The sequence below is a fragment of the Danio rerio genome, chromosome 20 (genome assembly GCF_049306965.1).
Source record: "Danio rerio strain Tuebingen ecotype United States chromosome 20, GRCz12tu, whole genome shotgun sequence".
NCBI classification, from domain to species: Eukaryota; Metazoa; Chordata; class Actinopteri; order Cypriniformes; family Danionidae; genus Danio; species Danio rerio.
In genome coordinates, this window is record NC_133195.1 from 45,159,685 (window position 1) to 45,185,051 (window position 25,367).

A 25,367-nucleotide genomic window follows, 5' to 3' on the forward strand; every position below is an offset into this window, starting at 1 on the left:
AAATGTGTGGAGAAAATCTTCTCATCGTTAAACAGAAATTGAGGGAAAAAATAAACAGGGGCCTAACAATTCCGACATCAACTGAATATGCCTTTTATATATCCATAATCTATGATATAGTCTGGTTAGTCCGTTAAATCGTATTGCTTTTCTAACTTCGATCAATCCACTCTAGAGTTAATTTCAACCGAGCTGAGACCCCCTATTCTGGCGATCTCGAACTGATTGTTTGGAGCAGATTAGAGTCAACTGTGGGTTTCACACATGCTCAAACGAACCAAGCTAACGGGGCAAGTGCGCCAGAATGTGTGTTGTGAGGTGTGGAACACATTATTGATTGGCTGTTTGCAATTCATGGCTTTCGCAGACAGGATTTTCATGCAAGCTCATTACAAAAAACAAAGAGCCAAAAGTCATGACCCGTCCTTAAGCATCGCTTTAGTCAGACAAAACCCTAATCAAGATCTTTGAACATCAGCTCTAGTTTCTATCGCTAAGAAACAGTAGAGCTTCCAGGTGATTGTTGATTTTTGGGATGTCATCCTGAGCTAGCGACAGATTGTCAAAGCAGCTAGAAATAGGTCACGCTTCAGTGTCTCCTAAATGTATGTAGGCCAATGTGTGCAGTGGCTTATGGGTAGAGATTATACGATGATGAGTAATGTGAAATCTGTTCGGTTTCTCTCTTTTAACATGAATATTTGCATCTAAACACACTGGTTCTGGCAGAAGAGGATGCCATGGCCACATGTGTATTTATTAGGGCCTCAAGCTGATCCTTCAAACTGAGCCAAGCTTTTTAGTTAACATGTTAGACAACATGGGACTTATAAGGTCAACCAAATACAACTTCAGTTTAAACTAAGAGTTTAGTGTAAAGAATGTCTGCATGGAAATAAATTAGAAGTGAAGAGAAAGTTATTGTCTTAATACTTGAAATTGTTCATTCACGCAAACATGAAAATGTTGTCATTGTTTACCTCCACTGGTTACAGACCTATAGGAGTTTCTTTCAAAACACAAAAAAGAAGTTGAACTAGTTTAACTCTTTATTTTAACACTGGGTAAAGGAACTTTGCATTGTTAGCATTGCTTTTTAATTGAGGATTTGGAGCAGAGATAGGACCACTTGAACATATTTTGGATAGTTATGTAAACAGTTGTTTTAGGAAAAGTTGGGAAGTGTCAGTTGTAGTGAAAAATATAAATTTATTCTTATTGTTGTCCAAAAATCTTGATATCAGTCAGCAATACATATTATGAAGATGCACATTCATGCATAATCCTGCTAGATGCTCTGCGCCAATACTTCTTTCTTGCAATATCTGATATGGTCATTCATATTTCAGTGTTTATAACTACTAACAGCTTAGCAGCTATAATCACTTGAAGGCAGTTTAAAAGTAGTACATTCACTGAAGAGTTCTTCATGCATTATGCAGGAGAATTCAGTGCAAGGATGTTTCTCTGCATTCTAAATAAACCAATGAACTTCATTTGCAAACAATAATTGAATGCCAGTTAAATTTAGCCATTCTACTGATATTTATTCATGAGGTGCTGGTGGTCCATATCTAGACTTTCAATGCTGATTAGTTCCTGTATCTCATCAGAAGTCATAGCTAGCATTATTATAGCGTTGTTGTTTTGGTTTGCTAAATTATTAGTTCACCCAAACATTTTAATTATGTTACTAAGTACTCACTCTCATGTCACTCTAATCTGGTCCTTCACATTGAGCCAAGCTTTTTTAGTTAACATGTTTGAAAACATGGGAATTATAAGGTCAAGCAAATACAACTAGCAATGTCTGCATTGGAATAATTTAGAAGCAGAAAGAAAAGGGAACTAGTGAAACTTTTGAAGTTTTTGAAATACTTTTAAATTGTTATTTCACACAAAAATGAAAATGTTTACTCAATTTACTCCTCTTGTTACAGATTCAGTTTTTTTTTTCAAATACATCAACAACAATAAAGTTTTCCCTTCATAATTCCCTTTGTTCATCTTTGAAACACGAGGCAATAACAGGATTTTTGATTTGGGGTGAACTAATGCTTCAACTAATAGAGCACTTGTTTTATGCCTAAGTGGTACAGTATGGTACGGTTCAGTATGAGTCACCTTTATCAGGCTTGAGTCTCCACTGCCAAGATACCAGTGGTACCCTTGTGGTAGGCATGGTGTATGACAAAGTTGCAGTCGAAGTCATTGTCATTCGAGGAAATGTCAAAGTAAAGCTATACGGGTCGTGTATCATACGAGAAGCACTTCTTACAAAACAGATGCTTCACAAACATAAATACTGTTGTATAAATGTTCATTACTCACCTTTCTATGTACATAATTTCATTATAACAGCAGATCTATAAATAGCTTAATAGCTTACTGTGATGCCTGCAGTTATATAAAACAAATAAATAAATGCAACATGTATGAACACATACAGACACTTACAGTCTCCAGTCTGTTACTAATTACAGAAAAACTACACACAGCATACATTTAGTTCTTATTTGGGTACAAAAACAAATCTGTCAATCTGTATCTTTATTCTTCACCAGCACATATGTCACGTTATAACATAATTTCATCATTTCGAGTTCATAATAGTCCAAAAGGACCATTGCTATTGCATTACATATGCGTGTCTGTGCTTCTTTTTGGCTTTGTAGCGGTTCATATAGACAACGACAAGGTTTATTTGAGCTCGGGTCGACCATGGCTCGGTATTTTATGTATATATTATTACGATGTAATGTCTGGGCTGTGTATTTAAATCATGGGAGTTCCTTTATTTTGTTCTCCTGGCTTGTGCACGAGCAAGTAATGTATCTCTATCAGGCCTCGAAATTGCGACTATTTTGGTTGCATATGCGGCCAAAATTTTACCTATGCGACTTCAAAATATATTTGGGAGCATGTGTGCGAGTGCAAAAAATTGTTGTATGCGACCAGTTTTTACTGTTTTTATTGGCCCACTACTGCTCTAGCACCGAAATATCAGCTGTCAATCACTCAGCCAATGCCCTCTGGCTTGGGATGACAGAGAGAGCTACTACCGCGAAAATCTGTAAAGCGCTGAAGATGAGAATGAAGATGACACTGACAGATTTTCTGTGGGATGGAATTTTCAGGTAACTGCATGCCACATCTTGCACGAGATCTTCTGTTTAATGCTTCATATAATCGCCAGATGCTGTACTCTATGCAAGTGGCAGCTATATGTCAAATTTAACACCACAGACACCACCGCAAACGGGCTGACATTGACTAAACTATTATCGCTACTCATGAAAATTATTGCTTTTAACATGACGTATGCATATAATAAGGTACAGTATATTTCAAAAACATCGGTGCAATATTAGATACGACCCGTGAGAACAGCACAGTTATATCGTTAACAGATTCATTCATGTCAAGCAGTGCGTGCAGGGCCGGTGAGCGCTCCGTGTACCTTTTGGTCACTCAGTTATGTTATAAAAATCTATTCTTGTGATAACGAGATTTCGTTGAGACATATTTTCCTCACGCTTGCATATATATTTCTTTGCTTGTTAGTTTGATTAGTGTTGATTTCAAATGCAATAAATATGTTTGTATAAAACTTGTAGTAACGCTGCTTATAAGTGCGACTAAATTTTGGCTGATGCGCCTATTTTTAAAGTTAGGAGCACCGATGCTATTAAGCAAAAAGGTTAATTTCGAGCCCTGTCTATAAACCAATAGCGTTCAGCTGTGTGTCTGGCTCCACCTTTTGGTACCCTTTTGTTGTGCTAGGTACTATTGCTAATTGGGTACCCTAAAAGTGCTATGGTACTGTTTGCTTTTTGGTATCTTTTGATAGTGTAAACGAACATAAAAGCGTACCGAACTGTACCGTACCATATCACTCAATAGAAACGGGCCACTAAACTACACTTTTTTTTTTTTTTTCAACATCATTCAACAGAAAACCTTTTGTACACTTTACCCATTCATTCGGTTTCTATGTTTTTGTGGTCACTAGGACAACTGTGTATTCCCCCCATCAGTGGAACTCAATGGGGTTTTCTTTGCCCCTGTTTTATAAACATAATTGTTTCCTAGGGCTGTGATGGATTTGTTCTCTGGCATATCATGTCTTTTCCAGCGTGAGCTCCCAGCTGGAGGCGCATCGTCCTGCCCTACATTTCAGCATCTAATAGCCAACATCCCCATCTCACCATCCTCACCCTACTTCCTGTCCCATTGCTGTCTAAAGGGAGTTGACGTCTGTCTGGCTCAGGGCCACAGGAAGACTGTACAGAGCCGTCGAGTCGACCGCGGTCATGCTCGTATTGATCAGAGCTTGCTGCTTTAATTGATCTCTTTATCATTAGTGCAGTAAAAACGCCTCCGCTCTGGGCTCAAATCAAGGTCAAGCACAGACACATGGCTGCTCGTACATTGCTTTTAGGCTGCTGTTGTTTTTGAGATTTTGGCGAAAACTTGTGACTTCATTGAAATGATCCAAGGATATAAACCCGGGGCTTTATTTTAGTGCTGATGTAGATGCAAGCCGTCAGTGTGAGTTGGCTCCAGAAGTAGGACAGATCTGCTCTGGAAACATCTGTAATCGTTGTGTAGGATGAGTGCCGTGATATCACTGCATGGCAGAGAAAATAACTATGACCTCCCCTGCAATGCTAGACGTGATGACTAATCTCCAGGACTTTGGTTCTAAGTCTTTACGACTGACTAATTTTCATTGCTGATTTGTAAAAGGATGTCTATTGTGCTTTTAACAATTTTAAGTGTGTAAAGTCGCTGCTTGAGCATAAAAAAGATTCACAAAAGGTGAAGATTCTCCAAAGGGAGTCACTTTCCATATCTGTTGATGAACTTTCTTAAACCCCTTGAATGTGCTCTTCACAGGCACATCCTTCTGACACCTGAGACTTCAATTATACAACCCATTTAAATATTGCTAAAGGATCATGAACATGGTTACATGTTACATGGTTTCTGCTATATTAATTCTTCCATGGTGGGGCACCACACCGAAATTCATCCCGCCACGGCTACATTATAGCTTCTCATTCAAAACAATTAGTCGTTGTTGTTTTTTTAGGAAATCTGCGGGCAAGCAAAAAGATTTGCATGCTCCGATTACATAAATGCAATCTCGACTTGTAATACTGCGCTCACGCCATTTGTCATTGATCTGTGTAAAAGGTCTGCCGCCACTTAGAGGAAACACTGTGTGAAGATGTTTCGCATCATTTAAGTCAACATTAGTATGTATGGGTTCCCATGCTTCTTTATAGTAGTTGAATTTTAGACATGGAAAGCACTTAAAAGCAAACATAGGTCATTGAAAGGGCTTAATTTTAAAGTGTATGGTGTTAATTTAACAATTGTACTGTGTTGCTTTATAAAACTGAACTAAAAAATGAAAAAGTTCCTAATAAAAAAATCATACTTTTAAATCTTATACAAGAACTATGACAAATAATGCATTTCATCAATATTTCAGAAATCACATTTAAATATGAACAGTATTGAGGTCAATTTATTGTATTAAATTTCTTTGAACATGAACATTTTTGGAAATGACACATTCAAAACATCATTTGTTCTGTCATAACATGAGACTGAGTACTTCGATAATGCGCTGGTGTCTAATTATTATTCATGAGACATTGCTACTGAATCATTTGGTCAATTTGTGAGACCATGCAGTTAAGTGATCACGATGGGTCGTGGTGGCAGTAGTGTTGGCAGAGGTACAAACTTCTACATTTCAGTATAAAAATGTAATTAATATTATTTTTTTTTTACTATAGCAGCATTTCCTGGTTGTGTTTTATGCACTGCTGAGTAACTTTTTGAACACTGCCATTGTGTTCATATGCTTAATCGATATGACTGTGATTAGCTGTAATGAGCATTGCTTTACAAGTGCACTTACATGGACGTTGAAAAGTTTGAAAGCTGCGCCTATTAGCTGATCCGTCAATGGATTGATGCGGTTTTCTAATGACAGACATGACTTTTAAATGTGCCAGTGCCCGATGATGTTTCTGTTCCTATGAAGCAGATGTGTGTTTCTAAATTTATAAATAATCACTCTTTAAATATAAAAATCTTGCATTTCCTCAGTTTTCTAGTTAATTAGTCTCTCTCTGCTGCTTTATTCTATCACAAACCCTCACCTTCTGCTCACAGCTTTCCACACACATTTAAATTGCATTAAAAGAAAGTTGAAGTAGACTTGAACTGAAAAATCAGAGATTCATCATGACCCTTTACATTTTGTTGCTTTACTTTTTGGTGAGCCTGTAAACAGGAAAGTTTAAATTTAAATTCTAATTTAGGGTTTATTTTTGTGCTGATCGTTTCCTCTTTTATAGCTCAACTAGATTAACACAACTAAACCAGAAGTTTCTTTTCAAGTACGACTGTTTTACTGCAGTGAGACCAGGGTGATTTTGCAGACAATGCTATAGAGCCGTGCAGGGCAGGGGAAATCTGATAAAGAAAGGCTTACGAATGATTCTCCAAAATAAGCCTCTTTGTTTTAATCTGGCCATGTTGTGCTGTGCTCAAGGATGGTTTCATGCAGGCCTCAAGTCCTTCTCTGCTAAATCTTTCTTTCATGAAGTATTCTAATGCAGACTCGCTGGCTATAATCTGCATGAAAAAGTGATACTATTCTGGGAGCCTCTGCAAAACCGCTTGATTTCAGCTCACAATTGGCTTATACCATTTTCACTCTATTAAACTTTAAAACTGCATTTACTGATAATGTACAGACAGCAGCACTCTAATTTAATAGCTATTGTCCCATTTCCTTTTTCTTGGATGATTTTAGCAGTGTAGTTCATCACATTTAGAGTTATAGAATCTGTTGAATATATTGCTGTCATGCAGTAATCTAAATTATATGGACACTTTGCTACTATCTGATTGGCCCCCTTTTGTTCATGTCTTCATGGCTAAAGGCCTTGAGTTGCTACAACATGATTGGCTGCATTGTTGATATATGCATATTTGCTTTAATGAACAAATGTATATAAAATAGTGGACGGTGAGGTTAATCCTTTCTTCCTAGTAATGTTTGGGATTCATTAATTTAGTCACCCACTTACATTGATTCAATTTTTCAATTCAGCTTTATTTTTATAGCGCTTTTACAATGTAGATTGTGTCAAAGCAGCTTCACATAAATGGTCATAGTAACTGGATCAGGGTAGTTCAGTTTTTAGTGTTTAAGTTCAGTTCAGTTTAGCTCAGTTCAGTGTGGTTTGAAGTCATTATTGAGAGTCCAAGCACTGAAGAGCAAATTAATCGATGAGTAGCTTTTTCAGATCCTGAACCATGCAAGCCAGTGGCGACAGCGGAGGTGGAAAAAAAACTTCACCAATGGGAGAGTAAAGAAAAAAAACCTTGAGAGAACCAGACTCAGTTCGGCACAACCATTTAAATTTTTTTTCAGCTGGCCATTGCTAGTCAAAGTAGTACTGTTTGGGAATCAGTAATCTAGTTCTCATTTACATTGCTATTGCTAACTTCTAGTCAAAGGCCTTAGCTTCTTTGTGCTTTGAGACTTATATACTATGGATGCTCTCTCCTCGTGTGGATTTCAGAATTAGCAGACGGCCTCATTACGGTTCATTAGAAAGTGCTGTATATCTGTGTGCCTGGGGACATGTCCTGCATTGAGGACATCCTGTCATATTGCAGTCAGTCAATTTGAGCTCAGATGCATCGAGACAGATGCATAGTCACCATGCCTCAAGCCAGCCAGCTTAAAAAGGCTTATGAGAAACTGTATTTACAATTCGATACATGGGTATTTGGCTGATATGATGAAATGGCATTGGTTGGGTGTTGCAACTGATTGTTTATAGTTGCGTCTTGCACCTCACATGTTATAGACACAATATTAGTTCTTGCAGTCAAAACTTTTGGTTTTGGTTTTGTTGACCCCAACTTTATGGGTAATATCACTGAACATTAAATACTTTTATGCATCAGATCTTTATTTCACAGATGCTGGCTTCAATTGGATGACATGACATTATGGTGTGATTCTCTCTCATTGCTTATTTTGTTGAGGATATGACACATACAAATTCAAAACTGATTAAGTAATTAATATATCATTACTAATTAATATTAATAAATATAATTAATTAATATATTTTTTATTGATCACATAATCTTTTTTTTTTTTTTTTTACCCATTCTTTGTGGATACAGGGTGTCTGCAGGGTCTTAAAGAATTAAGAGTTGATAAATCCATTTGGAGAAATTTAAAGGCCTTAAAAAGTATTAAAAAGTCTTAAATGCTATTTTACAACTATTACATTTTGTATCAGTATGCTAAAGTTTGCCTGAATTTAACATTTAAAGCCTGAGATACTATGTAATTTTTCAGAAATCGGTAAAATCCTGCTAGATTTGACACCACGCTGCTTTGTTTACTGCAGTAACCAGGGAAACACTGTTATTTCTGCTGTTCTATAGGCAACACCTGCTGGATTAGCATTTTTATTCAGTCTATGAATAATGTTTTATCACAGTATTTAGTAAATTTACTGCAAGTTAAAATGTCTGCCACTTAAAATGTATAGGAAGAGTCTTAAAAAAGGACTTAAAAGGTATTGAATTTCATTCTCTGATTCTTGTCTATACCCTGGGATATTAATGATTTATTGTATTTTTTTTTGTTTATATGCATTTTACATTTGATAGAAAGGGATATTTTCATTATTAGAGTTTTAATTTGTCACTCTTTTTAACATTTGATGTTGTAAACCATTGATTTTTTTTCAGCTGAAGGAATATATAGAAACTACATATCTGTATGTAAATATAGATGTATGTGTTAAGTTGTTTTATCCATCTAACGAAGCAATTTTAACAATTGTGAATGAATTTGTTCAGTATTACGGCTGTTATCAGTTGTCATCTTGCCCTTCGGCCCACCAATGGTCTCATGACAATCCGACTTTTCCATGCAAGTCGACTTTATTCTCAAAACCCCACCTAAGCGTCTGGCTTTCCTGTGACACGCATCTAACCTTGAGAAGCGTCCTCTTGCAGATTAATTTACCTACTTTTATCCACCTTGAGGATCAGTATTCCCTCTCTCTAAATGAGCTGCCGGTGGATGACCTAGAACAAGGCTCAGGAAATTCCTTTCGTTTTGAACCAGGACGCCTCATGACCCGAGTCACTAATTATACCTTTCTATGGGCAGCAGCGGAAGTTTCGTAATTACCCCTGTGGGTCCTTTGGCTCCATTTAGGGCCTTCATTCTTGTTTTAACATCTCTTGCATGGAATTGATGTTATGAGAACGACATTTGAGCCAAATCACTTTTTATGTCCTGCTTTCAATCAGTATGTTTGCATGGACAACTATATTCAAATGATAACAAGAACAAGAATCTACCATTTAAACTTTTTATTTATTTATTTATTATACCTTAATTCGGCTAAAGTCATATTTAGTAAATACAAATCAAATTAAGACATGGAGTTTTCATATTTAAGTCACGTGTGGGTAGGACTTTTTGTTGTGTTTTGTGATCAGATACACGCATTACTGTGCAGAATTACGGCTCATTCACACTAAACGCTTCTTTCCTTCCAAAAAAGCAAGATGAAATGCTTTGAAATGGTTTGTAAACAAAAGCACAGCATAAAGCACAAGGGTGTCTAGACACAGCCGCTGAGTGCCTGTAAATGGAAACGGTTGTCACGCCTTCAAGCGCTTCTGATTGGTCAACTGCTTTGATACTAACAGTAATGAGCAGCACTGCATGTGAAATTTGAAAATTTCACTTGACACACTGTCTAAAAAAATTTGCATGCTACAAAAGACGTGATCGTTACAGTCGCACATGTCTGTCAAGCATGTGTTTACAGTGAAAAACAATAGAAAACTAGCACATTGTAAAGGAAAAATGTATTCTGTGTGAACCACCCCTTAATTTCATCAACAAAAAGATGGTATACAGTACAGTAGTGGTTTCTGCTGACTATTTAAATAAATATAGTGAATTTTGATGTCTTGTCGCAAGTCAAATTATCGTAGTATCTGTATTTATTGACCGGACACCATTGTCAATAATAATAAAAAAGTGTGACATTTACCTTAAGTTTGAAACATTTTATCAAGTTTAAGAGTCTACTTAACACTTATGTTTATTTTTTTTATAAATCGAGATATTTCTGTTGAATATATATATATATATATATATATATATATATATATATATATATATATATTTTTTTTTTTTTTCTTTCTTAAAATAATATAAATAAATAAATGTATCCTAATATTCCTATTTAGATTATTTTAAAAAAATCATTAAGTATTGATTCCGAATGATATGAAACATTGAATTATAATTTTTTTTTTTTCTGTATCGCCCAGCCCTGACTATTTTCTCTGACCAATCGGTGTCACTTTTTTGGTAATGGTACGGCTTGCTTGAAACTTCAACCAGGGTGGTACTAAAAAAACACTAGGTAATAGGTAAGGAATGCCATGAAAAAGACCCCAAAAATGAATCGCACTAAACTAGAATGTGTCACACCATGCAGTGGAAAGCCTTTAGAAATTTTTTTTTTTTCATTGATTAAATGAATGCTAACAAGTCAGTAGTTTGACAACGAACAAATTACATATATTTTTATATCACTTTTCCAGGGCTGAGGGATGCTTTACAATGTATGTTCAAGAATCACAATGAAAATGTAGACAATAGTGTCAAACAATAGTTTTATATAAGAGTTTATTTATAGTTTCACTATATAGATTAAGCTAGGGTTGTCCAAACTCGGTTCTGAAGGGCCGGTGTCCTGCAGATTTTAGCTCCAACTTGCCTCAACACACCTGCAAGGATGTTTCTTGAAAGCCTAGTAAGAGCTTGATAAGCTAGCCCAGGTGTCTGATTGGAGTTAGAACTAAACTTTGCAGGACACCGGTGCCCCAGGACTGAGTTTGGACATGCCTGGATTAAGCAAAACAAAGCAGAAAAGAGTCAAGCACATCAAATAAACAACTTAGGATGCAACGTTGTGGAATGAAGTGTGTTTCAAGTAATGAGTAATGTTGTTGATTTATGTAATTCTGGATTGAACTTGTTGGGTGGAGATACAATGACTAATCAATCTATGTACTATAAAATGTAAAATGAGTGATGAAAAACATGTAGTGTCTCCCTCCCTCCCTAGCTTTTATTTTTTCAACAATGTTAGAAATATTTTATTAATTATTCATTCTTTAAGTATTGCCTCTTTAAAAAAAGTTAACTAAAGCCTTCCTTGTTTGTAAGTTACTTTGGACAGAAGTGTCTGCTTAATAACTAAATGTAATTGAAAACGAAAGGAATATTCAAAAAGCATCTCATAACACTTTATTAATAATCATGTGTTATTTACAATAAGGTAAATAATCCGAATACTAATGTCCATCCGAATGTACTCCGTGTGTCTGAGTAATGTCTCCATCTTTGTCATTGAATGTTGTTTTAGTCAGCCACTCTTGTTACATGCACTTATGCAACGCAGTAGGCCGGTAGGTGTCATCTTGCTGTGTGCGGATCAGCTGTGCTTGAAGGGAAACGTGAGTCGCATGACTTTTTAGCCAAGAATAAACACAGAGGTGCCCGAAGACTTGCTGGAAAGGATGCCTTGGATGCCACTGAAGCATCTAGAAATACACAAGAAGCAACTTTAACTAAATGACATGCATACCTGTGTATTTGTAGCTATTTAAAAAAAAAAAGTTTTTAGCTTTTAAGAGCAGTAAGTCACATATCGGTCCTTGTTATGTTTACATAACTTCTGTATTTGGATAAAGCAAAATGTAGGGTGAGCTAGGGTTGTTGTTGTTGTTGTTAAAACTAAAACCAATGTAAAATTAAAGTGGTTACTTGTAGAAAAAAAAGTATTGACTAGAAAATATTTATTTATTTGCTATTTGTTTTTATAAATTGTATTATTTAAATATTTTTTAAAGCTGTATTATCAAAATATATTTGTATATTTGTGTTTTTTAATAAACTTTAATTTTTTTTATTTAACTCAAATTGACAGAAAAAAAGAAAAATGTTCATATTAATTCAATCAAATTAACATAACCAAAACACTAGAAAGTGCAAACATTTTATTTATTATTTTTATCTATTTTTCTAAATTGTTTGTTTAATATTTACGCTGTTTTATCAAATATATATTTGTACTCTTATTATTAAGTTTAATTTTCGAGGAAACTTTTTCTCCTTTTATTTTAATTCAAATTATATTGACATAAAAACCAAAAACTAAAAAATATTTTATTCATTCTTTCACTGATTTATGTATAGTGCTCAGCATATATGAGTACACTACTCGCAAATCTATCTTTTAAATACATATTTTTAATAGGAAGCTCTACAATATTATTTGTGTAAATACATTACACTAGTCAGTATTGAAGCCTAATCTAGAGCTCTTCTAACAAAATAACTTACAAAACAGGCCAAATCAAGAAAAGCAAAAAAAATAAAAATAAAAAAAATAAAATAATAATTCAATTTTTAGAATATGTTTGGTGACTAAAATATTACTTTAATAAATATATCTGTTTAATAAATCTGTTGTGTTTAAATGCACCAAAATACATTGCCCATAAATTTACTGAGAAATGGATAAAAATACTCATTTTTAAAATGGGGTGTACTCAATTATGCTGAGCACTGTATTTATTTTTCTAAATTCTATTATTTAAATTTTTTAAGTTGTATTATAAAAATTAAGCTGTGTTGTTATAATATACAGTTTTACTCTTTTCAATAAATGTTTTTTGAGGAAATTTTTCTATTTTTGTTTAATTTAAATTAAACTTGCATGAAAACAAACAAAAAAACTAGAATATATTTATTTATTTATTTTATTTTATCTGTTTTTTTAAATTGTATTATTTAAAAATAAATTGTTGAAAAAAAGTTGTATCATCAAAATGTATAGTTTTACTCTTTTTTTAAAAAATTTCTTTAAGGAAAGTTGTGCTTTTTTGTTTAATTGAAATTATATTGACATATAAACAATAAAAAATAGAAAATGTATTTGATATTTATTCTTTAGGATAAACCCCTTGAGATGTACCATCTCATTTTTAAGGGGGTCCTACAATGAATCACAAAAAATATTTATTTGTTTGATTATTTATTTTATCAGTTTTTTTTATTCTATTATTTTTATATTTTTAGCTGTATTATCTAAATATATTTTGTACTCTTTAATATATTTATTTTTTGAGGAAACTTTTTGTTTTTTGTTTAATTCAAATTATACTGAAATTAAAAAAAAAAAACTAGAAAATATTTAATTATATATATATATATATATATATATATATATATATATATATATATATATATATATATATATAATCTGTTTTTCCAAAAAAAAAATGTATTTGTTAAAGCAGTATTATCAAAATATATTTGTAATTTTCTTTGTAAATGTTGTTTTTTTGTTTTACTTTTTCATTTAATTCAAATTATATTGACTTAAAAACAAACCAAAAACAGGCTAAAAATAAGAAAATAATAATAAATAAAAAATTTCTAAAAACTTCAAATGAAAACAAGGAAAATATTTAAATGCCTTTATTCATATTTGATGTTTATTTGCTTTTTATAAATAAATAATGATATATTAACTAGTAATAATAATTATTATTTTAGTTTAAATTTTCCAAGTTTTGAAGTGATAATCTGTGTTTTTTAATAAGCTTTTCTGCTTTTTCTATCTGTTTCCGTAGTTGTTGGAAATTCATATTTACAGTGACACAATAATTGTTTTTGTTAAATTAATGTTTTTAATCAGTTTTTTTTGTGTCTTCTAATACTTTTATTTGCTCCTGTGATTTAAAAAAAAGTGTCAATCCAGTAGTATCAACCGAATCTCTCGTTTTAGTTCTGTCTGATCTCCCCTAAACCTCCTCGTCCCGAGGGAATGCTAGGTCAGAATGTTAGCCTGTATTAGATTTGGTCTAGATTAGCTCTTGGCACTCTCTGATTAGCCAGTTGGGACTAGCGTATTAGCGTTAGACTGAGACTAGGGTAATGCAGTTAGCATGATTAAGGGGGGTATTGTTTGCTTACAGCCTTCTGTGTCTCATACCCCAAAACCCCACCCTGAAACAACATATTTCACACACCAGCTGCTCCAAACCCATCGCTTTAATGATGGCTTAGACTCTGAATGAGGAATGAGTTCGACAGGACACTCAATTAACATTTGCTTTTCCGTTTACATGAGCACCAAAACCATTGTGCGCAAGATTTTTGGTGCTTTTGTAAATGTAATTTCAATATGAGGTATTTTTATTCATGAATATCCAATGAGGTATATGGTAGATGTTATTAAATTTGGTAATTGCTCATAACATCTCATGCATATATGCAGATGAATTTGTTAATTTGCCTTGCAGACATGTCCCATTTGAGAGAATGGCAGTTAGCCTAATACTGTAGCATTTCCTCCCAGGACAAAAACAAATTTTGTTTATACAGTTAAATACAGCTTCTATACAGCTTAAATTGACATTTAAAGGTTTAACTAGGTTAATTAGGTTAACTAGGCAGGTTAGGGTAATTGGGCAAGTTATTGTATAATGATAATTTGTTCTGTAGACAATCAGAAAATATAAAGGGGCTAATAATTTTGACCTTAAAATGAATTAAAAAAAATTAAAAACTGCTTTTATTCTAGCGGAGATAAAACAAATAAAATTTTTTCCAGAAGAAAAATTTATTATCAGACATACTGTGAATTTTTTTTTGCTCTGTTAAACATCATTTGTTAAAGATTTTAAAAAATAAAAACAAACTCAAAGGGGGGGCTAATAATTTTGTCTTCAACTATATATATATATATCAGTGTTGGCTTTTTTCTTAGAGTCTTGAGCTTTACTATATATTCTTTGAAAAATCTTGGAATTTTGAATTTGTCTTGGTATAATATGTATTTATTTTCTGCAGGATAACACTGTCTTACACAGCCAGACCTCTAACTAGATGATCATTTAATGTTGGTGAACTTTTAGTTGGTCACAATTCATGCTATTAACTACTGGCTTATTACCTGCATATTATTGTGAAATTACCTTTTGTTTTGGTAGTTATTAAATGTGATTTTATTCTACATGCCTAATACTACTCAAAACATATACCTTATTATTAATAAGTAGCTAATTAGTGTTTTATTGAGCTAATTGTGTTTGTTAATAGTTTGTTGATTGCATGAAATGTTACTTGAAATAAAGTGTTACCCTTGTGTTTAAATTAGGCCTGGGCCATACAGCAAAAAATATCAAGATTTAATGTTTCATATCATTCTGTATCGATAATTATTGAATATTTTGTTACAATCTATTTAGAAATAAAGTCCTGTAGATTTATTTGAACCCTTTATTTTAATTTACTAACATTACTTACGCAAATATTTTTATAGTCAAAAACAAAAAACTAAACAAGTATATTGTCTCTTATGTCTTATAATAAACATGAGTGCAAAAAAGACTCTTAAAATTGATTAATAAAATGTTAGCCTACAAAGAGTGTGTAATGCAAACTTTAAGGTAAACCAACATCTGTAAGATGTCAATAGTGATCCATTAAACCTCAAACTCTGTATCTTAAACAAATTCATTCATTCATATTCTTTTCAGCTTAGTCCCTTTATTAATCGAGGGTCGCCACTGTGGAATGAACTGCCTACTTATCCAGCATATGTTTTACGCAGCGGATGCCCTTCCAGCTGCAACCCATTACTGGGCAACACCAATACATTCATTCACACACAAACTATGGACAATTTAGCTTCTCCAATTCACCTACCACATGTCCTTGACTTGTGGGGGAAACCGGAGCACCCAGAGAAAACCCACGCAAACACGAGGAGCTAAAAACAATTTTGATAATCAAATCTAGGCTTTCAATTAAGGGAACCAACCATCATTATTTAAATACATATTGCAACATTACAAATCGTGAGCAAAAAAAGAAAAGTTGGTTAACTCTCTAACTAGAGGTTTTAATGCTCTCAGAGTACATGTACATCACCCCATACGCTAAAAATTATTTTAGATGGGGTGCTAGTAGCTGGGATGCACAATAAAAGAAACCAAAAAGCTGTTGTTCTGACCTTAGGTTGCGATGACAAAGCCCAACCCGAGTTCGTTCACATCCGCTTGTTAAGTGTGATGTTGTGCAAATCGGTTTCCGGGTCTAAGTGCTCTATCTAAATGTATGGTCTAGACTCAACAAATGAAATAGTAAACATTTGCAAAGCGCTGTAATACTTTCAAAAATCTCAATCGCAATATATATATATATATATATATATATATATATATATATATATATATATATATATATATATATATATATATATATATCCATGCCTAAAATCAGATGGCCTGAATGTGATTAATTTTTAATTAATAATAAAATGTTAAAATATTGGTGTCTGTGATGCAGCAAGTCCAGAACCTCTAGTGTACACCATGATTTGTTATAAAATTCACTTTAAAGTGTGATATGACTAAATAGTGGTCATAAATGAATATTTTCTCAATTCAAATAAGTAGCAGCTTGGACCCAGAAACAGAATTTCATCCTTCATGACTTAACAAGTGGATATCACGTCTAAAACCATGTGAAACCATTGTCAGAGCGATTTGCGCTCATGCTACTCTGGCGTCTGCCGTAAACCATTGCTACAAATTTTACTTATGGAGAAAATGAAAAAGCACTGCAGTGTTTGGGTGCTCTATGTTTGTCTGTGGTAATTAGTCTGCCGTTATTACTGAAATTGCTTTTCAATAAGAAGTGTGAAACTGATTTGTTAGTTCTAGTCAAATTAATCACGGTGCACTTGCGACATTATAAAAGTTTGAGATCTTTTTAACTAGGTGCGCCTGGAAAATGCTACATATTTGTCGTGCACCTCCATTGGGAATAACAAACTTGCACTATCCCTAAGCTTATTGGCGCGTGCTCAGCCAGCCACATTTTAATAAAACTATAGCGGTTCAGAACCATTTTTTTTATATATTGACAATGGTGTACTCTCAATAAATACTGATATGGTTTTACCGCCTAGCACTCGTTTTTTTTTATATTTTATACTATAATAAATGTAAAAACTAATATAATTTATACTGAAATCTTGGGTACATTTTTGACCGTTGTAATTGTTTTGTGTGATTATTTAACTCGTGATGCCCCCCACCTGACTTTTTCCAGAATGATTTTTCTCTGGCATTTGCTTTAAGACAGCTGGCATCTTCATTGACTCGTCTGTCACACTGTGCTGTGTTGAAAGCTCAGTGGTGTCCTACCAGCGCAGGGTCGCCCAGAAATAACGCACCATTTCCCTTTTTGGCAAAGATGTCAGGATTTCTGTGCTTGGGAACTCCGGATTAATCAATTCTGAATTAAGGGTCAAGCTGAGTGGTGATTAAATCTCACTTAAATAGGATTTCAATCACAGCTCCATAACAGGGAAAAGCTTTTTTCTTTAATTATTATTATATATATTTTTTGTAGTATATAAAATGCCTTTGTGCTTATAGATGAGGTTGGTGTGAAAGGATGGAAGTGTGTCTGCATGAGGCTTTCTAATTACACTGGGAGTGCAGCCACAAACACACACTTGAAGCTACTACCCTGCCCTTTTTAATTAATAATCTCTCTGGGTTTTAACCACACAACCATGACGAGTTACTCTGGAAAATTCTCTGTATTTAGCATGCATTGACCATATGAAGGATAGTGGAAGATAAAGGTTTCACACTGACAAATCACTTAGAAATAATATTGAATGTATGCGAAGTGTACATTTTCACATCACTAAAATTAGAAAATCACAAATGAGTCTGCATAATTCTGTCAATCATGTTAAGGATTAACAACATGCTTAAAAAATCAATATGTTATATTTGAATTCAGAAAGCTTATAGTAAAATAAATGTCATTTGTAATTGTTGTTAAACCTGTATATTCACAGATGATTTTCCATGCGACGTTAGGTGCGATGGACGAGCAGTTCACATCTGTGCTTTGAATCGCTATTGCACTTAGTTTGTCCATAAGTCATTTTTATTGCACTTAGTTTGTCGATAAGATGATTTTTATTGATCATAACGATTTTGGGGAAAAGCACAGACATGGCAAGTTATTGACTGACAGATTGTGAGTTTAAAGAAATAAACAATATCAGGATTTTGAAGAAACCAACAATGTCAGGATTTTGGACTGTAGCAATTGAGGATTGTCATTGTAATTAGTACTAGCCTATATCAATTTAAACAATCTTTTGATAGGTCAGGAAATACTCTAATTCAAAAAAATTTATTTAAATATTTTTGCACAATAATGGCACAAATTGTCTTTATTTAGCCTGAGTAGTACCATATCAAGAATGCAGCGTACTTTGGTGTTATTGTAATACTTACTGTATAATACTGTAGTTGAGATGTGTTGCCCACTTATGTCTTCATAGTATTTGCTTGTTTTTTGTTTTGTTGTTTTTAATTGTGACTCTGGACCATAACGTCATCAGTGTCAATTGGCTAAAATTGAGATTTATACTTCATCTCAAAGCTAGGTAAATACACTATTCGTTGACGTATGGTTTGTCAGGATAGAATACTATTTACATAAGATTTTATTGTGAAGTTTTACAGCGGGACATTTATTTTCTTGGAAGATGATCTGTATTTTAATGATTATTGGCAAAAATAAATTACTTAATAATTCTGACTCAAATGTATTGATGGCTAATGACAAAAACATTTTTAAACATTTAAATAAAATCTTTTTAATAAAAAATCTGTATGTCATTCAACTTCATTTTTGGCTCTTTTTTAAAGTATCAGGTCAAACAACAGTACAGATTTTTAAAAGTATTGATTTAACATCAGTATCATAAATGAATATTTTATATCTTATTTTCAAGTGACATTGAGGATTTTTGACCCAAATATTGCTACTTTTATAAATGTAATGTTTAAGTTAAATAAATCTTCTCAAGTTGTTGACACATTTGATAGTCATTGGCTAGTATTCGATGCTCAGTTGGTTTCAGTTCAGTGATGAGTTATCTGGTAAACAGGAAGTTGTATAAGATCACTATAAAATCACACGGACACATCATTCACTTCCGTTCTGGTATTGTTTTAGTGTCATTGTGTTGTTGTAGAGAATCTTTTTCCTTGTTTTTTAGTATCATGGAACAATACTCTCAAAAGACATAGTTCATCCAAAAAGAAATGTATGAAATCCTAGATTTATCCTAGACTTATTTTATTCAGTAAAATCTTTAAAGACGAAATTTTAGCTGAAACCGTGGTCTTTGGTGATTCATGAAATGCAAATGTCAATGGCTACCAGCTTTTTGAGAAACCAAAATGCATATACAAGCAAAACAAAATGAATACCTGTGACTCCTTATGGTACAAATGAGATCTTATGAAGTAAATCTATTGCTCTGTACCAAACAAAAGCATATTATTTACAAAATTAAGTACATGCAGGCACAAGCCTTCTGTCACATAATAATCTCTAACTGTCAATACAGAAATGATTAGAATTTATACAGGACTCTCTCATAACTAGTTGATTTAATAGTTCATACATCACGCACGCTTAATTGATTTTCTGGATATGTAGTTCTGCAAATCCCTGATCATGGATATGAAGGCAGTTCTTTTGTTTACTTGTGCCGCATTGAAACATGAGTCATTTGGCCACCCCTGTAGAAACCAGAATGAAATCCAGCGATGCTTTGCAAAAGAGAGATAATCCTCTTGCCTTAGAGAAGCCAGATAACAGCTTTCAGCCCTTCAAACACTGCAAGATGTACTGTAGTCCTGTGGAAAAAAAAAAACTCTCCGCTGAGACTGAGTAATTTCTCTAATTATGAACCAAGGGCCAGGCTCACAAAAGTAGGTTAGCATCTCTTATTCAACTTGCCAATGGTTTGAAACGCACTGTTTTGTAACTAGAGAACTTTATTTGTTTTTTTTTAGTGGGTTAACTTTTACCTATAATTAAATGAAAGTTCACCAGAGCCATTTATGTTAAAGTCGCTGGATCTGGTGCTTCATCAGAGGAAGGAAACTATTTAAGTGGCTTAAATCTGGAACAAAGCTTTGAATGACTTTTCCGTAGTGGAACTCAATGAAAAAGGGGAAAGATCAGGTCCCGGTTGTTTTATGTAATGGTGCATTTTGCTGATTTTGGCTTCTTTTAGTTGCATTTTACACTCAGCAGTATAGGTTTTTGGAGGTTAAATCTGTTAGATGGATTTTCTGCAGTCAACATATTTGACTTGACGCATTAAATGTGCCATTTCTTTCAGATTTATTTTTAATTTACACTTGTAATGTTAGCAAGATTGTTACATCCAGTTTTCCACCTTGTTTAAACGTCTCTTTGAAAAATTGCAACATCGACTCATTGAAAATACATGCTTAAAGGGATATAGTTCACTTAGGATGGAAAATTACCTCACCATTTACTCACTGGTTTCAAACCTTTATGAGTTTCATTATTCTGTTGAACACAAAAAAGATATTTTGAAGAATGCTGAAAGTCTTTAATCATTGATATCCATAGCAGTAAAAACAAATACTATGGATGTAAATGGTTTCTAGCTTTCTTCAAAATATCACCTTTTGTGTTCAACAGAGGAAAGAAAGTTAAATAGATTTGAAATAAGCTAAGGACGAGTAAATGATGACAGAATTGAGTTTTGGGTGAACTGTTGCTTTAAGCCTACCTTTTGGTGAAACCACAAAAATGTTTTTAAGTATGTTCGAATTTATTTGTAAGTGAAATGGACACTACAGAGCAGTATGATGCCAATAAGTTTTGTTTCTTTTCACACTAATGATATTAACAAGGATATGTTATCAACGAATAAGATAGATAGTCAGAGTCAGATAAAATATTGTAAATCAGTAACAATCGTGGAGCAAGAACTATAGTTTAAAATATCTGTTTTCAGTGAGAATACGTACATTTTCAGTAATTTCTCCAGTCATCAGTGTCACATGATGCTTCACAAATCATGTTGACATGCTAATTTGAGCACATTTATTAATATGATCAGCACAGAGAACAGTTGTGCTTTATGAGCATACATACATTTTTTTAAGCATACATGAACAGAAAACTCAAGGAGTATCCGCATCTGTTTAAAATAGAAACTTTGTGACATTATGCATCTCTTTACTCTTTTAAATCATTTGTTGCTGAATAAAGTCTTTGGTTTTGAACAGTAGCCTAGCAAACTCTTGTAAAATATCAAGTCTGTAAAATACATGGCTCTACTTCAATTCATCAGATTTCAGTTTCATTCACGAAAGACCTTGAATGTAGAAAAGGAGAGCAGCTCTTCTTATAATGAATGAGGTCACCACCAGCTAATCCTCTTCTCTCAAACCACATTATTCTCCTCCTGTCGGCCTGTTTTACTATTTCATGCCAAACTGTTCCATATGTTTTCTGGCACAGCTTAACCATAAAGCAACCCTGTACATAGACCTTCCTTTATATTGCCCTCCTTTCATCTGTTCAGGAGTCACATGTAAGCCATTACAACTGTGATGATGGTCCTTTTGTGGTGGAGTGATCCTGTGCATTTGGTCTCCGTTTTTTTTTGTGGCCCCTGAGGGCCGAATGTCTGTCATCAGACTCCAGCTGCAGTGTGCTTCAGTGTGAGCTTTATGAGTGATGTTTGTGTGGAAAAACACAAAAACGTCACAAAGAATAATATCTATGTAGCCAATGAAAACTCGACGGCTTGTTGCAAGAAAAGATTGTCTGCATATTTGGATGTTGGAGGCATATAGTCACATTAACACAGTTAATTAACAAATTTAACATCTTAAATTTGCTTTAATTGCAATATAAAAACATTGCAAATAGATTTTTTGTGATCTGCATCTTTTTTTTTTCTTTGTATCGAGGTCAATGCGCTGCACTATGCTTGTGTTGAGAGGTATGTTGAAGCCTTGACTTTACGAAAGGGCTTTGAATTTTCTCTTTTTCTCATTTTACTTTAGGTTTTGTTGTTGGTGGAAAACCTTTTATATTGTGATTTTTATGGATGGTTGTTCTGTGGAATAATTTTATTGGGAACAGTTGATAAAAATGTAATTTTTTAGATCTTTTTTTAAAGCTGCTTTTGTTTATTCGTACTATAAAACCACTGTTTCTGTGGCCATATTCATACTGAGACATTTTATTATTAGTAATTTAATGATCAAGTTAACTACAAGAATTTTCATTATTAAGTAAATTACTTTTTATTTTGATATATCCTTTAAAGAGCACCTATTTTACCTCTTTTTCAACATTTAAGATAAGTCTTTTGTGTCTCCAGGTTGTGTCTTTAAAGTTTCAGCTCAAAACACCCATCAGATTATTTATTTGACCTTTTTAAATCTTGGAAATTTGAGCTTTTAGGACATTAAATCTGTTTTTGTTGCCTGTGCTCTTAATGCAAATGAGCTGGTGTTCCCTGCTCACCTCTGCAATGTAATCTAATGCATAACTCATGAATGAAATAAGGCAATAATTGGGAATATTTTGAAACTCTTTTTTTTTTTTTGAGCAAGATGATAATGGTCTAATCCGATTTAATGATCTATGCTAAGTTAAGCTGAAAGTGCTTCAAAAAAAAATATATATATATATATATTAGGGGTGTAACGATTTATCGTTGTACGATTTATTGCGATGCAAAAATGTCTCGATATGCATCGTGGCGTTATGACGATTTGATTACGATATGACGTCCGTTTTCTTTTATTAGTTGAGCTGTTTGCACGTGAGCTACGTTCCACCTGCTGTTGCACGTGAGTTCAGATTGCAGCAGCAGTAATGTTAGCAGACCAAGATGAGTGGAGTTGAAATAGAGGATGGCCCATCCTCTCAAAATCAGACGTCTGGCTACATTTCGGTTGTACAGTCATTGCTTTAGACTCGTCCGCTTTTTGACACACATACTGGGTCAAACATCCTAAGTTTTAAAGTCTTCACAGTGATTTACATACTTTGCAAAGCGACATGGATACCTCCTAATGGTATTGAAAGAGTCACATACTGTATTTATAAGGTACAATTCACCCTAAAATATCATTCTGTCTTCATATAATGATGTATTGGCGGCCGCAAAATCACACATGACGTGAGCTGTTACTACAGAGGGCGGACAATGATAGACGCGCGCGTATGGCAAGCCGTTTTAGCATTTAAACCTTTGATCTGACTATCCATAAATATATTTAGAGATATCTCTAATTATATTTTAACTAGTCATAATTATAATTCGACTAGTCAAAATATAATTAGAGATATCTCTAAATGAATTTAATTAAATATGAATTAAATATATTTATGGATAGTCAGAACAAAGGTTTAAATGCTAAAACGGCTTGCCATACGCGCGCGTCTGCTTCAGTGAACAGAACCTGCAGGTTGTGACTAATAAACTAGTAAACAACATTCAGTTTGTGGAACAGAGTGATCTTTCAGGAGCCCGCGTGGGAAGTATGAACAGCACTTAGCAGTGGAAATGAAACCGAAAACGTACACATAATTTAAACAATCATATCGCATTTTAGAGTTATGATTACGACGAGCATTAACCCTTTTGAGTACAGAGGTACACAAAAATGCACGTCAACATGATACACTTGATAGCGCCGACATCAGCGACGTCGAAGAAATAGTAAACCTGCCTAAACTGCTGAAAAGAGCCACGACTGTCCTGTGTAATGAAAAGACGGCCACCCTGTCACTCATCATGCCCAACATGAAGACAGCCATCCATAAAAACCTCTCAGACAGATACACATAAGTTCAGGATTATCTTATAGAACTGTTGATTACCTGGAAATGTGGATTTTTTTGCACACACAAAAAACGCAAGTGACCAAGCAAAGCCTTAAGCTCTTACTGTTGAATTCAATTGAATAGAAAGCTTATTTTTTTTGCACTTTTACTTATATTGTTCCTTAATTTGGTCTCTGTCATTTCAATAATATTTTTAAAGAAGTTTTTTAATTGTTTTATTTTCCAGAGACAGGCCTGTTTAATATATTTTCTAAAAGAAGGTTCAGTTTAACAAGTTGAAACAAAAGAAATACATAAAAAATAGTTTACTTGGTAAAATTTGCATTTCAGTTAAATTTTCAATTTTTATTCCAAATATCGTGATACATATTGAATCGTGAACATTATATCGTGATACACATCGTATCGTGAGCTGAGTGTATCGTTACACCCCTAATATAAATATATATATATATATATATATATATATATATATATATATATATATATATATATATATATATATATATATATATATAGTAGAACCTTTACAACTTTACAATATGTTTGTAGTGTAATGTGTAGCTCGTGAATGAAATAAAGCATCCTGTGCAAGGCAAGAGGTCATGAAAGAACATTTATGATGAATGAGAAATCTCCACTTGCTACTAGTGCTTTATTACATACTGTAAATCTGAAAGGAAGCAGGTAAACTAATCATACAGCAGCAGGATGCAGTCAGCGGTGCCTCAGACCGTACAGCATGTCTTAATATGGATCTAATCAATATATATGCAGTCGTAGTACCTCTTTTACTTGAAAGTAAACTGCTGATGAAGGGATGTGAAAAACCACACAGGAAGGGATTGTTTCATTCATGCTTTTTAGAGGAGGATATTGATCGGAAACAGGATATTAGATTATGCAGGCTGTTTTATGATGGAGTATAAAATTTCAAGACAGTGTAAGCATCTCATTCACATTTGCATCTAAAATATATATGAATGATCAGTGTTTAAAACTCATGTTTAAAAGTTTTTATGAATGTTAAAAATAAAGTATGTAAAAATATATGAGAATAAAAATAGTAGTGTGTAAGTGGATAACTAGGTCCCTTCAAATTTGTTTATGTTATTATGTACATAATATTCTTCTTCTTCTTCTTGATATTGCGATTTAGATTTGTTATGTGATTTTAATTTTGTAATGAAGCTTCAGCTCAGCTTTGTACTTTGCTGTTGCTAGTTACTAGATTGAGTGTGACTGTCTGGCAGTACTTTTAGTTAACTTTTTAGCGAGACACTCCTCATATAGCCGCCTGTGGTGCTTTTGTATTTCCTTGTGCAGTGGCAACAATTCTGCGACAGCTCTTATAAATTATCTGGTTTTCTTTGTTGTCTGTGACTTTAAAACCAAGATATTCCCCTTTTACCAACGTGCTGTTTTTTCGTTGATTTTAATTCATCTATTAATGCATCTGAAGCAA

At 33.5% G+C, this 25,367-nt stretch overlaps 1 protein-coding gene across 2 annotated transcripts in view; it reads left to right on the top strand.

Annotated features, from left to right (window-relative positions):
* The window catches only part of cep85l (centrosomal protein 85, like), a 102,249-nt gene that overhangs the window by 6,008 nt on the left and 70,874 nt on the right, over window positions 1–25,367 (top strand). The window lies entirely within an intron of this gene.